The sequence below is a fragment of the Vipera ursinii genome (assembly GCF_947247035.1).
Source record: "Vipera ursinii genome assembly, chromosome: 17".
In the NCBI taxonomy this organism is placed as follows: Eukaryota; Metazoa; Chordata; class Lepidosauria; order Squamata; family Viperidae; genus Vipera; species Vipera ursinii.
Window position 1 is genome coordinate 130,850 of NC_139530.1, and position 16,971 is coordinate 147,820.

Below are 16,971 nucleotides of genomic sequence, written 5' to 3' on the forward strand. Positions count from 1 at the left end.
CAAAGACACAACGTCGAGCTCTGCTTTATCCAAATGTTTATCCTGCCTTTCTGCAAGGCAGAAACAGCAATTAACTACTCCTGCAACCTGAAGGGTTCCTCCTGTGAAAATCAGCATTCAAGGAAGTGGAGAAAAGAAAAGAAAAATGCAAGTAGAGGTTCTCGATCCTTGATCCAGGATTTTTACCGTGTCTCTCCCTCTCCCCCCCACCAAAGTCGTTGGAAATGCTCACACGTCGCTAAAGGAGGCCCGCAGATAAACTGGCTCACTTATCAAATGGATGGGGAAGAAAGAGTTAAGGATCAGGGTTTTTTTTCACTTTCTTTACCGTCTTCCAAAGGGGTCAAATGAGAGAGAGAGAGAGAGAGAGAGAGAGAGAGAGAGAGAGAGAGAGAAGCACAAAGGAAAAGAGCCCATCAAAGGGGTCTGTAATTGATTTCTGAAAAGAAAAGCCGACTCTAAATATACCCGCCAGTACAGAAAGCAAGCAGAAAATAAGTGGTCCCTGCCAAGAGATGTGTATGTGTGTACACACACACACACACACACACCTGTTTACAGACACCTGCTAAAAGCAGCCTCTCCAGAAAAACCTTCACACTCCTTAAACAGCCAGACTGACCCAGCTCGTGGAAGTGATTTATATTAAAGCTAAAACATCCACCAATCCTTAGAAGCAGGATGACAATTCAAGAGACCACAACCTCCCAGGCTACAAACCGTCCCTAAACGAAGGTAAGTCGAGGGCTACCCGTGTTCTGTGTTTCTGGTCCGGAATAAACGGGTCCGGACCAGCAACGGAGAACATAGGTGTACAAAAGGCCATCCAATGTATGTAAATAGTTTTTCAGTTTACACGCTTTGGGGTGGGAAGAAGCTGGCTTATTGAGCTGCGTCCTGGTTAAGCCAACTGCAGTTTTCCTATTTAAGTAACTGCACTAAATTTAATCATCTCTCACTCTGGAGAGCCTGCCACTGGCAACACTAAATTGGCCTCCCAGTTTTTCTCCAAAACGAGCAGATGATGAGAATCTCACACATTAAATTGGGAGATTTATTTAGCCCCATGGGGTAAAATGAGCCCACACTTGGAACATAACTTTGCCCACTTTTGTAAGCCGGGCTATTATTGGATTTGAGCACAATGGCTATTAAATTGCTCTTTTGGAAGAGCCTATGAGGATCCGCCACTCATTCTGTGTTATCAATCAATCAATCAGAATGGAGCTGGAAGGGACCTTGGAGGTCATCTAGTCCAGCCCCCTGCTCAAGGAGGAAACCCTCTACCATTCCAGACAAATGGCTGTCCAGTCTCTTCTTGAAAACCTCCGGTGTTGGAGCACCCACCACTTCTGGAGGCAGGCTGTTCCACATCTTTTCTTAAAACTGGAAACCAGTTCCTAAACTGGTTGCGGAGATTTGTTTGCCCACTTACCCATTGTCTTGACCGGAAAAACAAGGCCTGTCCTAGACTCCCACGGTGATACTTATAGGACCAAGATCGTCAAACATTTTCCCCTTAAAATTCAGCTAAATCAACCTCCTCATCTTCATTTACAATGCCGCTGAAACATTCGTCTACTACAATTGGGCAATTCTAACAAGTGGAAAGTCCCACGATTAGGAATCGCAATTGCAATTCCAACAATATTAATTCACAGGATAGTTTTGTTTTTTTAAAAAACAGACATATCAAAACAGACGTCAAAAGATCTGTACCAATGTTGCTCATTCCCACATGCCAGATCATACTAATTATACTCGCCAATTTTTCCTTGCAAGGGATACAGTTAAGTGCTCGACTTACAACGGTTCATTTATTGACCGTTTGGAGTTACAACAGGACTAAAAAAAAGTGATGTAGGACCATTTTTCACATTAACCACCACTGCAGCATCCATCAGTCACATGATCAAAATACGAATGCTTGGCAACTGACTCATACTTATGACTGCTGCAGTGTCCCAAAGTCATGTGACCCCCTTTTGTGACCTTCTGACAACTGTGTTATTAACTTAACAAATGCATAAAAACTCCCTTAACGAATGTCTCGCTTAGCAACAGAAATTTTGGGCTCCACTGTGGCTGTAAGTAGGGGCCTACCCGTATCCCGCCCTGCTCTATTCAATTTTCCTAAAGGTCTACCAGTTGCAATCGCCTGCCGTTCCCGATGAATTTAGCAACTGAGGCTTCCACTTCCGCACCGTATAAATTTTATAGCCAATCTATAAAATTTGGGCTGAGACGCAGGGCAGCCAATTCTACATAAGCTGAAGGGCAGAGCGTGGGATTTGGGGAAGGAAAACTTCATTTAGCAAGGTGCCAAGAGACCCCGGGTGTGAAAATAACTCCCTATTACTCAGATGCATTTAAGAAGCAGGAGAGAGGCTCCTGTGCCTTGTGGTCATGACAAGGACACAACCAGCTGGCCGCTGTGTCAGAAAAATCCACGCAGCTTTTGGCTGGGGTCATGCCAGCATTCGCAAGAGGAGTTAAGAATTTCCTGCCACCTCAAGGAAATTAGGAGGAGAAGGAGGAAAGAAGAAGAAGAAGAAGAAGAAGAAGAAGAAGAAGAAGAAGAAGAAGAAGAAGAAGAAGAAGAAGAAGAAGAAGAAGAAGAAGCATTTTTGAAGCAGTAAAGGCAACTAAGCATTAAGATGAGAGGCTTTAGGCTACATGTTTGACACCACCTCGCTGTCCGTGATTTTAACATTCATGGTGATAATCCCTCTCTAATCCAGCTGCTTTCCAGTTTCTATCCTTAGCTTCTTTCTTTTATCTTTGAATTACAGGAGCTTCTCCCGATGTTTGGTCCTGGATATCCCTGTTAGCACTTTCGCTAGGAATGGCATTCACAGCACGATTTACTCCTTCTGCACTGAGCATCAACGACTCAGGCTCCACTTCCGGTGCCTTCCATGCCACTGCCTGCGTTGTCACACCTTTGCGATCTCACCTGACCATCAACCTCTTCACGCTGTGTGCTTTTATGGTCAAAGTTTCTGTCACCAACTGCGGTTCTCATCTCCCTTAACCATTCAACTAACTTATGATTTTTCTCCTCTGTTGTGAACTTCAAATGGTCACTAAAGTCAAGAACTACCTGTAATTAAAAAAATGATGCTTGGGACGCAGTTTGAACTATTAAAAAAACATCAGCACAGTGTTGTTGTTTTTTTTAAAAAGCAAACTTCAAGAGACTGGATCGAAGAAGCAATTATTTAAACGTTCAACCTGCTGCCATAAAACCCACCCAGTTTGACCACTAAGTATGCTAAATTTGTATTCCACAAAGCCGGCAGGACACAAGTGCCCTAACAGTTTTCCCCACACCTTCACGATAATAATAGCATTGTATCTAATCAAACTGAAATATACAAGAAAGATGTTGTGCTTCTCTGCCCAATCTTTTTTTTTAAAAAAAACTTTATTTTGCTCATTAGGGAGCAGATGGACTACATGACATAAGGACAATTACTACATGGCCAGCCCAATTTAGACAAAGTCACCCAGTTACCACCTTCCTTATACTGAGGGGCTTGCCACAGTTAAAATTACTGTGACAGGCTAGCTGACAAGAGCTTGCCAATACAAGAAAGGGCAAATATTAGCTTTTAATTGAGATTCTTGCTGCTAATGCTGCTGCTGCTACAGTGTTTTTCTGCTGAGTTCCTCTGGGGCTCCCTGCCTCTCAATCATCAGCATTTTAGCCTCTCTGCCCATTATGCAGCTGCTTATAAGGCAGAACGGGCTTTGCAGTCCCCAGAGAGTAAGTTGGCATTTAGATGCCAGCTGGCGTGGCATGCCAGACCTAGGAAGACCTGTGGGGACGAGGGTGGATTTCCACAGGTCCAAATTCCCGAGCAAGAGTCGGGGGCCTTTCACAAAGTACCATAAGCTGCACAAACCAGACAGTGGGATTTTTGACAGGGGGAAAAAGATTATTAGAATATTAGACTAGCATATATTGCCACCGTTCTTGCCAAAATTGTCCCTTATGCAGCTCTAAACTTCGCAACGGACAGGCGCCCCGCTGATTGACAGTAGGCAATCTCCACTGCTGTCCATTTAAGAACATCTGGGAGGACGGAAAGAAAACCTCCGTCGAAAGGATTTCGGGGAACTTCAACAGGGGGGAACCCGCGACCGCTCAACTCCTTCGGCATAAAACGAGGCTTGTGAATCAAAGCAATAATGCCCAAATAAAATCCAAGTTTGACACCTAGATTTCTTTTCTTTTTAAAAAAAAATTGCCAGGAACGTCATGCAAAATGGAAAGGGACCCAGCGGCTGGGCCTGGTTCCAAGATTCTTGTGTGCTTATTTCAGTAGGACCAGGTCGAGCAGCTTTCCGGCCAAAAAGGTAGTAGGGCCTGTTGTGTTTTGAACCACAGACGATGGAAGACGAGTTCCGTTTTAATCAGTTATGTATTTATACCAGCCATTGAGAGGGAAGTTCTCTCAGAGAACCAGAATCTTCATTCACCACCGCCGTATTTCTGTGCCGCCACGATTTCACATCTCCAGGTAGTTCACAATCAAATCATCAAAGCCATAAAAACTATCAGCATCCCAGTATTTCTCATAAAACACCAGCACGTTTAAAGTGGCCGGCGGCTGATTAGATGGGAAGGAAAGAAGACACGGGTCTACAGAGGTCTGCCAAAGAAGCCATGTTTTAACCACTTTCCCAAATGGGATTAAAGTGGGGGAGGGGCTGCTATTATTGAGGGGGTGGGTCATGTGTCAGAGAGGCTGGCCACTGGCCAACTTAAGAGGTTGGGTATCCTGAGCCCTTACCCTGTATAGGCCAGATATAGTTATAATATATAATATCATAAAGGTAGAATCCTGAACAGAATGTGGAAACCAATGGAAACCAATAAAATGATCAGCAAAATCAGTGGAAAAAAATCAGTGTACAGCTTTCAAAATTGGTGCTATGTGGCTGAATCAGCTTACACACGTCAGGGTGACAAAAGCAGAGTCAAGACGCGTTGTGTTACTATTCCACATAGGAGATGCTGTTCTTTGAGCCCAGATCCTTTTTTTAAAAAACAATTTAAAAAAAAACAACAGGTTTATGGAAGGCTCCTGAGCCCACGAATCACAGCGCATTTATACAGGAAAAATCCTCCCGATACCACAGCACCACTGTTCCCCTTCCCTAGGAATCTAGACTAAGCCACATCCAGAGGAGCCAGATGTGTCTGTACAGTTCGGTATCTTCCTCTTATCTCTCGGAAGGGGTCCTGCCACGACCTTAACGCTGGCGAGACTGATGTGCTAAGCGATCTGAGGAAGGACCAAAAGAAGTTTTTGTGACTTTCTCATTGCTCCTGGGGGGAAACCAAGGCTTAATATAAATTGCCATTCTCCCTGCCCCCACGTCTCTGGAAGTAGCTTCCACTAGAAATAAATTGGGGGGGGGTGGATCCAGTTCTTGCAAAGAGCACCTTGGTTTTCAACCTCCACTGCCACGAGCTTCCACCCGAATCAATGGGGGAATATTTTGCATCTCTCTTAGCAACTGAACACAATAAAGCATATCTGACGAACGGATTGATCGACGATTAATTTTGTCTTCGGCAAGGCGGTTAGTCACATTTATGACCTTCCGAAAATAATGGATTCTTAGGAAATCTAAGATCACTTCTGGAAAGTATCTTCAGAGAACCGAGCCAGCCAGCAGGTCTAACTACTATCATTTCCAAAGCTGCTTCTCTAAAAATGAATAACAACCAATACGCGGGGCACAATTCAAGGAAACGGGTTGCCCTCGTGTTTGTTAATACACTGCCTCATTCACTCCACACCCGACAAATATTTCTAGATGCAATGCGTGTGTGTGTGTGTGTGTGTGTCTGTATTCATTTCTTACACACGAAGCTTACTTTTTAAAATAAGATACCTGCTAAAGGTTTTCACCTCGTGTTAAGCTTCGTTGTTTATGCGAGTCACACTGACTAGGATTTATGCAAATTCTGCAGCAAGACATCTAGATTGGGAAGGCTACTCAGAGATGCAGTATTAAAAACATTCTTAAATAAAAGATTAGTAAGCTCTGGGGCCAGGAATCACCTTGCTTTTTGGAAGTTTGGGCACAATCGGACCCTTTTCAAATTGGTGCTTGAGATAATGCTCCCCCAGAGACTACTTTTTCATTCATTTCTGACATGTACAAAACACCCAGACCACATTTTTTTAGTTGCACCTGTGAAAGGAGGCTAGATATACCGACCAACATGCCAAATGAAGGAGATCCTGTACACCGTCTCTTTGAAAATTCATAGTAAATCATTTCCTATCGTCTAAGGGACCAAATTTCCAAAATCAGCGGTGGAACAGTTCTGATCGTAACTTTGACCCCAATAAGTCTAGGATTTTCAACCAACCAGGCAGTGACGTCACAAAAAGTTTTGATCTTAGCTACCTCATTTGTGTTCCAACGGTGTCTCTCTTTTGGTAAACTGGAACATTTTGGTAGACATTCAAGGAGCTTTTTCGGTAAAAAGATTTTTACATGACTTCCGTTGCTGTTCCCATGATCATCTAAAAAGGAAAAGAAAAAAAAGTAAAGATGATATATTTGTGTGAGAAACAAGCATCAGAACCGTTTGATGTATTCCCCCCGCTGACTCCAAAGGTCAAATCCATATGCACGCAAAGAGGCTTCATTCTACAATTTGTCATCTTAAAAATGCAATATCTGGCATCGTCACTCCCCAGCCGTAGAAAATAAATGGCCATCGTGGTGTGTCAATTCCTTGAAGTCAAAAGGGCAGGCTCAGTTTATGGACTCGAGAAATATAAATATATAAACAAACGATTGAACTTTCCAACTGTACAGAGTTGCCAGCAGTTTTCCACTGGGGCAGTGCAGGAAATCTCATTCAGAAGAGCAAATTTGAGAGAATTAGGCTGCGACAAAATTGTTAGGGATAAAGGGCTACGGTTTGAATTTCACTACGCAGAATGATGTTAGTCCTTTGATATAAAGCAGACTTCCAAACTGACAACCCTTTGGTGATGTGTACAAATTTCAGGCAGTCGTCAACTTACAACAGCCCATTTAGCGACCGTCAAAGTTACAATGGCACCGGGAAAAAGGGACCTAGGGCCATTTTTTCATCCTTACCACCGTTGCAGCCTCCCCACGGGCACATGATCAAAATTCAGGGGCTTGGCAACCGATTCACATTTACGACAGCCGCAAAGTCCTGGGATCGTGGGATCAGCTTCTGGCCAGCAAACTCAATGGGGAAGGCAGATCCCCTTAACAACCATGTTCTAACTTGACTGCAGCGATTCACAACGGCGGCAAGGAAGTTGGTAAAATGGGCCAAAGCTCGCTTAACGCCTGTCTCGCTTAGCCACAGAAATTCTGGGCTCCGTTGTGGTCATAAGCCGAGGACTACCCATATGCACACCTGTATTTCAGCTTTAGACGTCATTCCTACTTATCACTGCTGTACGCTTGCAGGGGAGAAAAAAAAACCTCAACGTATAGTTTCCCACAGATAACCAGCTCTGAAACTGCCCAACTGGCATCCGTTAATTTTTACAAATAACGCATTTTCAACAGGGAAGACGGTCCACCAAAGTCCTCCCAGCCCTGGGCTCGGGCCTGGCCAGCGCATCCCGTTCTAACATAGAGCAGCAGTGAGTTAATTCCGTAATGACCACTTTTATTTTTGTGTTCTCTCTCTCTTACTGAAGGGAAGGGAAGGGAAGCAAGGCCTGTTCTCTACCCGTTTATTTCTCTCTCAATAATAGCTTCGCACCAGCTGTGGACCGAACGAGTTAGAAAATATCGCATCTGAACCCAAAAGACGGCTGATTAATAAACTCGGCAGGAAATGCCTAGTCAAGAGGGCCGTGTTTGTTTTGCGAAGAAAAAGATAACAACCAGCATTGTAGCCTGCTGCAATTTTCACTTGACGTTTCCTTTCCTTTCTTTCTTTTTTAACATGCGTTTATTTCCTCCCCAAGTATTTCTATTAAAAGTTCCTTTAAAAGGGAAGATTTTTTTTTAAAAAAAAAACTAATGTAAAGAAAAAGAAGAAAAAGAGAAGGCTCAAAGTGAAAGAAAGAAGTGGAACAAAAATAGAAAAGGGAAAAAAAACAGAAGAGCACCTCAACTTACAACAGCGCTGGAAAAAGCGACTTATGACCGTTGGGAACTGCAGTGATTCACTTAACAACTGTGGCATTCCACTCATTCCACTTTTTTCTCTCTCTTTAGTCTTAAAGAACAAGAACATTTCAACCCCGCGTGGAGCAGAGCACTGTGGGAAGGCTTCTCTGCTAGGATCAGCTCCATCAGAGCAATAAATGCTCCAAAAATGTGAACTTTGGAAGAAGAGGGAAGAGCAACGTAACGTTCTTCACTGGGGAAAAAAATGTCGATTTTCATTTATTTATTTGGGGCGGGGGCCTTCCTTAAATCTGGGCCAAAGCTCAGAACGCTTTCAAACAAAAATGTTCCACTTTTGAATCTTTCACCTGGCGTGTCCGTTAATGGAAAGATTGTGGGCATTTTAAAATCAGTTTATCTACTGACCCCTGAACGAAACCGGTTTTAAGAGGGGCTCTGAACAGGCGCTGGCAAATAAGGGAAACGAGGCCTCGCAATATCCACGCAGAAATGGAGAATTTACTTAGGGCCGGCTAAAGGACAGAGCTCTCGCACGTTGGGGTGTGCACCAGTTTTGGACAATTCCAGAATTATAGGGAGTCTTCGCAATTCAGGTCAGAATTTCGCTTCAATGTCCGACTTTGCCACGGTTGCTAAGCGAATCGCTGCAGTTAGGCCAACCGCGTGGCCTTCAAGCTTTCCCAATTCCGTTGGCTTGCCGAAAGCCAGCTAGGAAATCCGTCAAGGGCAACCCACACGAACGGTCGTTAAGTGGAGGATACCTGCAAACTGAGCTGTACCGGACGAATTCTGTGGCTGGCAAAGGGGGCAGTGGGTGTGCTCCAGTGTTACTGTTGGAAGTCAAATTTGACCTTTTTTTGTAAAATGTTAGCTGCTGTTAATGTGTGTTTCCCGCGCTTTGATCTTGCCTATCGAATTAAACTGTGCAACCTTTTTCCCAATTAGTTGAATGGGCCTGCAGTACCGGAGGTCCATATTTCTAAAATACACCTTCCAAGGGGGAGGGAAAAAACCCCTCACCCTTAAGCAGTGGGAGATGAACGACTAGATGGACGCGGAGACCTTATTATTCAACAATATCATTCTCGCTCTGCAGAGGAAACATAAAAGGAATGAGGTGCCCAGCTGAGATATAAAAACACATAGCACAGGAACATTTTTAAAGGCATTTTAGAACTGTAGGTGAGAAGTAATGACGAAAAAAGCTGCAGTAGCTTCCTGTCAGGCTGGGCACACAGGATCTCAAGTAATTTTTGTTTTTCCCCTCAAGGGGACTCTAAAGCTGTAAAACTTATCCTGTGCTTTTCAGCACTTGAGAAACATCCATTAAGGCCTAGGTTTGTCATCAGGCAAGTCCAGGCAGGCACAGACACTTTAGCTGTAAAAATTGGGAAAAGAAAAAAGAAACAGCCAGAGAGTAGTAGTACTACTAAGGTAAGGGGAGTGGAGAACAGTTATGCCCACTCACCGCACAGCCAGCCCTGCGCTTCCAATCTGGGGGCTTCTACAGACGACAAACAGCACTGCACAACTAGAACACAGAAGCCAGGAGCTGGAAGGGACCTAGTCCGGCCCCCTACCCGAGCAGGTGGCCTAAATCATTTCAATTAATCAGAATAGAGCTGGAAGGGACCCTGGAGGTCTTCTAGTCCAACCCCCTGTCCAAGCAGGAGGCCCACAAATGGCTGTCCAGTCTCTTCTTGGACCTCCAGTGACGGAGCAGCCACAACATCTGGAGGAAAGTCATTCCACTGACTAAATGGTTCTTATTATCAGGAAATGTCTCCTTAATTCTAAGTTGGTTCTTTCTTTAAGGATCTTCCACCCATTACTTCTTATTCTGCCTTCAGAGACTCTCTAACAACTGTCTTGCTTAGCAATGAAAATGTTGGGCTCAGCTGTGTGGTCGTAAGTCAAGGGCTCTCTGCAACCTTTTCTCCACACTACTGCAGCTCCTCTAAGTTGGGCGTTATGCCTGTTACCACTACACTGCCTTGCAACCCAAAACGCCGCTCTCGTCACCCATCGTGAGAACCCCATCAATATCCGGCAACGTCCCCTCTCTGGGGGCTCTTTGGATCCATCAATACCGTTAGAACTTTGGGCTTTAACGATCTTGGGGAGCCGGCAAAGTCTTTTATCTCTGATCTGTATTATAAGATGTTCTAGATTTATATTTGGCGTGCTTAACTTTACCTCCAGTGTGATCCTCAGATCCAGGAGAGGAATAACCCGTGCTTTAATGCACGGGCAAAGAGGCAGGGCGAATCATAAAGATTCCCGCCTCAGGTTGTATAGTTGTGTGTGCGGGGGTCATTAAACGGACAGTCGTGCTGCGAGGACTGCCTGCACTCAATTTCTACCACCACCTCACTTGACCGAGTGATTCTCAGCGGCTCACAGGTCTAAAATTTTAAAACAATTAAAACAATTTAAACTAAAATTAAAACGATTAAAAAAACAAAACATCCAGGAAATATATACGTATAAATATACGCAGCGGCCGTGAAGCCGCGTAATAGGGCCCTTCGCACAATCACTGCTGGGAAGAGATCGCAGAGCAAAAGGTTACTTCCTCAACTCTGGGATGGCTTCTAGCCATCGAAGTTGCGGGGAAAACACCGCTTTAAAGAAAATAATAATAATAATAATAATAATAATAATAATAATAATAATAATAATAATAATAATAATAATAATAATAATTTAATTTCTATACCGCCCTTCTCCCGAAGGACTCAGGGCGGTGTACAGGGCAATAAATACAATAAAATACAATGTACAAACGTTAAAGAACCAAGGCTGTTGCGTGAATTCTAATCATAGCATTTCAAAAACTTGCAACGGCGTTGAACACGCAGCCATATAATTTCTCGCAGTCTTACAGGTAACCAGTTCCTCCCAATCAATGCTCAGGTGATTCATACAAATCTTGACAACAACCAGCCCACTTCCAAATATAAAAAGAAGTCTGACGGATGAACCTTACCCAAAGCTAAGGCTTGACAAGCATTATTCCCAGCTTCGCAAACTTTTCCCACCAGCGCGCCCACTCGGTTTGACTAGCAAGACTATAATTCTGCTCTTTTGATTAGTAGAAGATTTTTTTTTAAAAAAAAAAAGCTACCTGGTTCAAAATTCTACAACGGTTTTCATCTGCTCAAGGAAGGAAGGAAGAGCATTGCAAGGAGGAAACAGAGAGCACAAATTTATATCCATTAGCGAAAGGCAGAGTATTACCAAGGTCTAGATATGAACGACCTTACTTCTTTAATGAGTATTTAGCAACATGGTCTTCAAAGCAGACGCTGAAGAACAAAACCGCTTTTGCTTACATTCTTCCAAGCTGTGATAAAACTCTGTCTAGGTTAGAACAGAATAGAATAACAGAGTTGGAAGGGACCTTGGAGGTCTTCTAGTCCAACCCCCTTTTGACTTATAACCATTCATTTAGTGACCGTTTAAAATTACAACAGCACTGAACAAAGTGGCTCAGGGTCATTTTTCACACCCGGGATCATTGCAGCATGTGATCAAAATCCAGGCGCCTGGCAACAGGCTCGTGTTTACGACGGTCGCAGTGTCCCGGGGTCCCAGGATTCCCCTTTCGCCACCTTCGGACAAGCAAAGTCCAGGGAGAGCCAGGTTCGCTTCACAACCCTGCGGCTCACTTAACGACTGTGGCAAGATAAGTCGTGAAATGGACAGAGCTCGCTTAACAGCCGTCTCGCTTAGCAACGTTAATTGTGGGTTTTTCCTAAGTCTCTTTTTCTGACCGTTAAGCAGACTGTGAGCTTCTGCCTCTTTTTATCTCATTGTTTCCTAGCCAGCCTGTCATTTTGTCTTTCCCCAAGGTCATTCACACATTCCATTTTACTTCTGTATACAATCACGTAAAATAGACACCGATTATAAGAGAGAAAAATCTTCAGCTCTGTCTACCAAAATGATTCCATTTCTCAAAGGGACAGACACACTATCGGCCACCCTGGGAGTTTCCCTGTTGTAATTAACATTTTGAAACCATTAGCATTATCTATTAAGCATCTCTGTATATTTTACACACAGCCAGAGTTTGGGCATGCCAGAGTTAACAGGTTGAAAAGTATTTCTTTCCCATGAACTAATGTAACGAATTGCCTGGTTTTAAAGTGTTTACAGTTTAATAATAATTCAGAGGTGATGCTTTGATTAAAAAAACACTTTAGCTGTATTAAAATAGGCTTTGCTCGTTCAGAATTTTAGTTCAAACAGTTCTGGATGATGGAAATACGTTTTGAGAAATTTATACAGTGCAGGAAATTAAGATAGCATTTTTTGTATGTTTTATTTTCTAAACAGAAGTCAGATAAATGCAGTAAATTAGATTGCAATCTATTTTAGGTCACTATTTGCGATTCGGTGAGAACAATTAATTAGGCCGCTACTGCCCAGAATTTCTCTCATTTTCATACATATCAATCTCTGTTAGCAGTCGTCCTGCATCTGGTAACGGTGAAACCTGTAAGTTAATTATGCAAAGCACAACAAACAGGTTTTCCGTGGTCCAAAATGAATCAACTACCTATCGACCTCATATTCTAGTATTTTAATAACTTGCAAGAAAGGGCAATACGTGTATATCCACATTTGCATAATTTCATCAAGTAAAATCTTTCCTCACCAGATATTAGCTCAAATAGTTTCACCTTTCTCCGACATGAAACATCTTCGAAGTCTTTACAGAGAGACCTCAACTTACAACGAATCCCAGCCTGATCTGAACTGGGGCTGAGGGGTGTATACTGTACAATATACACAGATGGCGAGGACCCTTCATTTCATAAAGTCCAGCTGACATTTTCTAAGTTAACTAGAGTAGCATAAACAACGAGGAAAACCTAGCCTTTGCACAATCATTAAAACGGGAAGGAGTCCTCGTATACTTTTGACAGAGGTTCAGTATCTTATGAGTAAGTAAGACACTTTGTTGCCTTCCTCCAGAAGGAGAGAGAACAAGAACACCATTAATAAGATCAGCTCGCTACAATTACGACAAATATTTATTACACCTAGAGAAAAAACGAGCGCCCCTTGTCCAGTTTCTACAAAGACGGTGCTGCCCTTTTTAAAGAATCTGTAATAAACCTGGTTCCATTTAGCCACAGGAAGATAATGCCACACCAAGGATATGATGGTCCCTCTCTCTCTTTCAAAGGAGCAGAACTTGAAATATGGCAGGTACGGAGTGGGGGGGGGGGAAGCAATGAAAACACAGCATGCCCGGAGGGGACTCAAGAAATAAAGTTCATAAGGAATAAATTTTATTCTCTTATTTTGTAAGTGTAAGATCATCCTTCAAATTCATTTTACTACTGGTGCTTACAGCTGGCTGTGGTGTGTGTGTGTGTGTGTGTGTGTGTGTGAAAGAAACCACATTGGGACATTTCAGATGGCCATTAAATGAGAGATATATCACAGTAGGAGGAAACTGCAGGATGGGGATGGATGCTTACAATGGGCCTTCATTCATACTAAGCTGCGGGAACGGGCTGAATACTGATAGTCCTCGACTTACAATAATTCATTTAGTGACTGTTCAAAGTTACAACGGCACTGAAAAAAGTGACTTAGGACCAGTTTTCAGACTTACGACCTTTGCAGCATCCATCCCCAAGATCATGTGATCAAGATTCTGACGCTTGGCAAATGGTTCATACTTATGACCGTTGCAGTCTCCTGGGGTGATGTGATCCCCTTTTGCAACCTTCTGATGACAACGACCTGGACTGCCACAGATGTAGCCCAGGAAATCAGCAAGGTTGACTCCATTTTTGACTCCATGTTGGCTGGGGAATTCTGGGAGTTGAAGTCCACAAGTCTTAAACTGGCCAGGTTTGAGGACCCCTGTCCTAATCCATGCGCTAAATAAATAATCTCCTCATCCTCATTTGTACATTAGTGAATAAACAGTGTAGGAGTTTATTGTGCAAGTCACCATCAACTATGTAGAATTTGCACTCAGTGTTATTATTCTAATTATTGCAAAAGTTGAGGGCAGGTATTAAAAGTAGAATCATTTCTTTTTTCATCCCTATTGAAGATCAGAAATAAGAAGACAATGGTCGCCACAAAGTTATGAAAATGCCCGAAAAACTGCAACTGAAAGAAAATCTCAACATATGGCGAGTATTATTATTTTTTTTACACGTGGGCCCTGATGTTTAATCTCAGCAATAAGCAACGCCAAATTGTTGCAATGGCTCTATTATTACATCCCTGTTATTACATCCCTAGGGTTGAAGCGTGGAGGCATCTTGCCACTAAAGTCATCTTGTATTTTATTACTTTTGAAGTTGGTATGCAAAAAAGCAACTTTGGTTACTAATGACGACTCAGCAAATGTACGTCATCAGACAGAAGAAGAACACTGAACTGCCAAGTGTTCTACAACTTAATAAACCTCGAAAATTTAACCCCTTAAAAGGTTTGCTTTACCAATTTATTTTAAAAAGCCATTAAGTGAGCAGTCAAATATGCTACCTCAGTCTGTATTTTTTTAAAGGAATCTCCTAATATTTCCATTACAGATATCACCAACAGTACATCACCACCCCCTTGTGGATATGAATTAAAAGCTGTTGCTTCTGAATTTCAAAAACTATATGGGGGCAATCTTCACAAGGAATGTTCAGGATTGACCTGTTTCACTCACAAACGTCGTCAGTTGTCGGTCTATATTCATTCAAAGATCAAGGGAACTCTCATCAGCCTTAGCTTACATCAAAGCTTTGTACGTTTAGAAGAATGCCACAAAAATACCTCGATTTATGTAACATTGTTCTAAAACGTATGGCTCTGTTATACGTTGTTTTAATAGGAAGCTTTCCATTCCTATCAAAATTCATCTCAAATCAAATAATGGATGCAGGACCAAACTGGAGAGAGATGTGAATTAAAGCATACGTGACAACTACATTTGATAAAGGCCCGCTGCTATTCTCTTCAGTGAAATGACACCACTTCTCAGTTTTTGTTGTTTCAATATCCAAAACAAACAGACTTCAAATCCACAGCCGCTTATGACTTTCACCGGCCGGCTTTCTTCAATTTGGTGCCCCATCGGATATCTTGACCTTCTCGCCCCATCATATCCAGCACAAATAGAGGCCAGGAGATTGCGGGACGACTGCAATGTCCCTCCCGTATTATTTTCATTATTTCCAGTTCTAGCTACCAGCCTCTGAACTGCTCTAGAAATGACGTGGGTCAAAACATCTCCTGGACTGAAAAGAGCGGAGCCTCTGTGATCAACGCACGGTGTAAATGTTTTGTAGGACAGCGGTGGCAACTCAGGCAAACACATTCATGAAGATATTATAAATACACAGCGTTGCCCATAGGTGAGACGAAAGGAGGTATACAAGGACAAATACAAGCCTTGATTAAGCCCATCTACAACAACGGATATCTATGATTTCCACACACACCCCATCAATAAGGACACAGATTTAACTTTGGAAGGGGGAGGAGATGGAAATATTGCTCAATGGGGCAACCTCAGTTGAAAGGCACATGAAGATGAATTTTTTCACAATTTTTAATCTCAGAAATGAAGCATATTTCATCTTCCAGGCTCTCTGAAATAGAATCTAGTATGGACAATATGAAAAAGAGGCAGGATTTGCTAACCACCTTTGTTAAGTTTCTCTGACGGCATAGCATCATGTGTGAAATCGCCTTATACCAAGCTAGTCCTTCAACTCATCTTTATGTCCTCGCTCTAGCGGCGGGGGGGGGGAGGAATCCAGTCTTTTGCCTCTCCTTGAAACCTGCAAAGGCTTTTCGAAATCTCTAGTAGCGAAAGGGATTCTAACAGATTTGCAGATGGCAGGAACTCAATCCAGGATCATCAGTGCCCATTTTTTAAAAAGCTACACCTTACAATGACAGCTGTCACCCTTTCCTCCCGCCCCCCCCGCCCCTTGAAACACCTGAACAGCTGACTCCACACTTACAGGTGCACGGATACCTTCAGGAAATAGGTTCAACCCTCGACATAAGCTGAGGCAAAGAGCAGCCATAGCTTGCCAACAAGTGAGGTGCGTAACTGCAGGCTACATACGGTTCACCAGCATTTAGGCCAGACCGGCAAGGATGGTTGGCATATGTGTGGGAGAACCAACATCCTGGCTCCCGAGGTAGATGGGAATGGAAGCGCCATCAACCGTGACCGTATATTGGTCCTCTCTCAACTATTTACAGCCAGAAGCAGAGGCAGCCATAAAACAGAAAGGGTCAGTCCCTCTTCTCTTCTAGTTTACACTCTATGAACAGGGAGGCATTATATTGAAAGCTCTGAATGTAGGCCAGTAATGACCCCCAAATCCTGTGTAGGTAGTTTTATACGTGTGTGTGTGTGTTTATGTATACGTGTATATATACGTGTCTGGATGGATGGAAGATACAGAGAAAGAGAGATGACAAGATGCAGACAGGATAGGTAGGTAGATAGCTGATAGGTAGATAGGTAGGTACACAGATACCGGTAGACAGGTAAGACAGAAATGATAGATGATATAGACAGGCAGAAATGATGGACGGGCAGATGGACCGATAGACAATTGAGACCGACAGATGACAGATGATAGATCAAAGATTGATATAGATCAGCATACATACCTTCATACATACGCACGTATACGTACGTATGTATGTACGCACGTACATATAAATATATATACAACACACACAAGACTGCACCAATGTCAATTCTTTCCCCTTCTCCGTCTGGGAAGGCACGTCAACCCCAGATTCTTTCTGCACAGCTCCGGC

At 43.0% G+C, this 16,971-nt stretch overlaps 1 protein-coding gene across 3 annotated transcripts in view; it reads right to left on the reverse strand.

Moving 5' to 3' along the window:
• LOC310648084 (calmodulin-binding transcription activator 2-like) overlaps positions 1-6,800 on the reverse strand; it is a 135,900-nt gene extending 129,100 nt beyond the window's left edge. For all 3 annotated transcript variants that reach the window (XR_014494011.1, XR_014494012.1, XM_083375766.1), the window contains exon 1: positions 6,433-6,800. The gene's annotated coding sequence lies outside the window, so the exon portion shown is untranslated. The remainder of the gene's footprint in view (positions 1-6,432) is intronic.
• Positions 6,801-16,971: the final 10,171 nt, after the last annotated feature.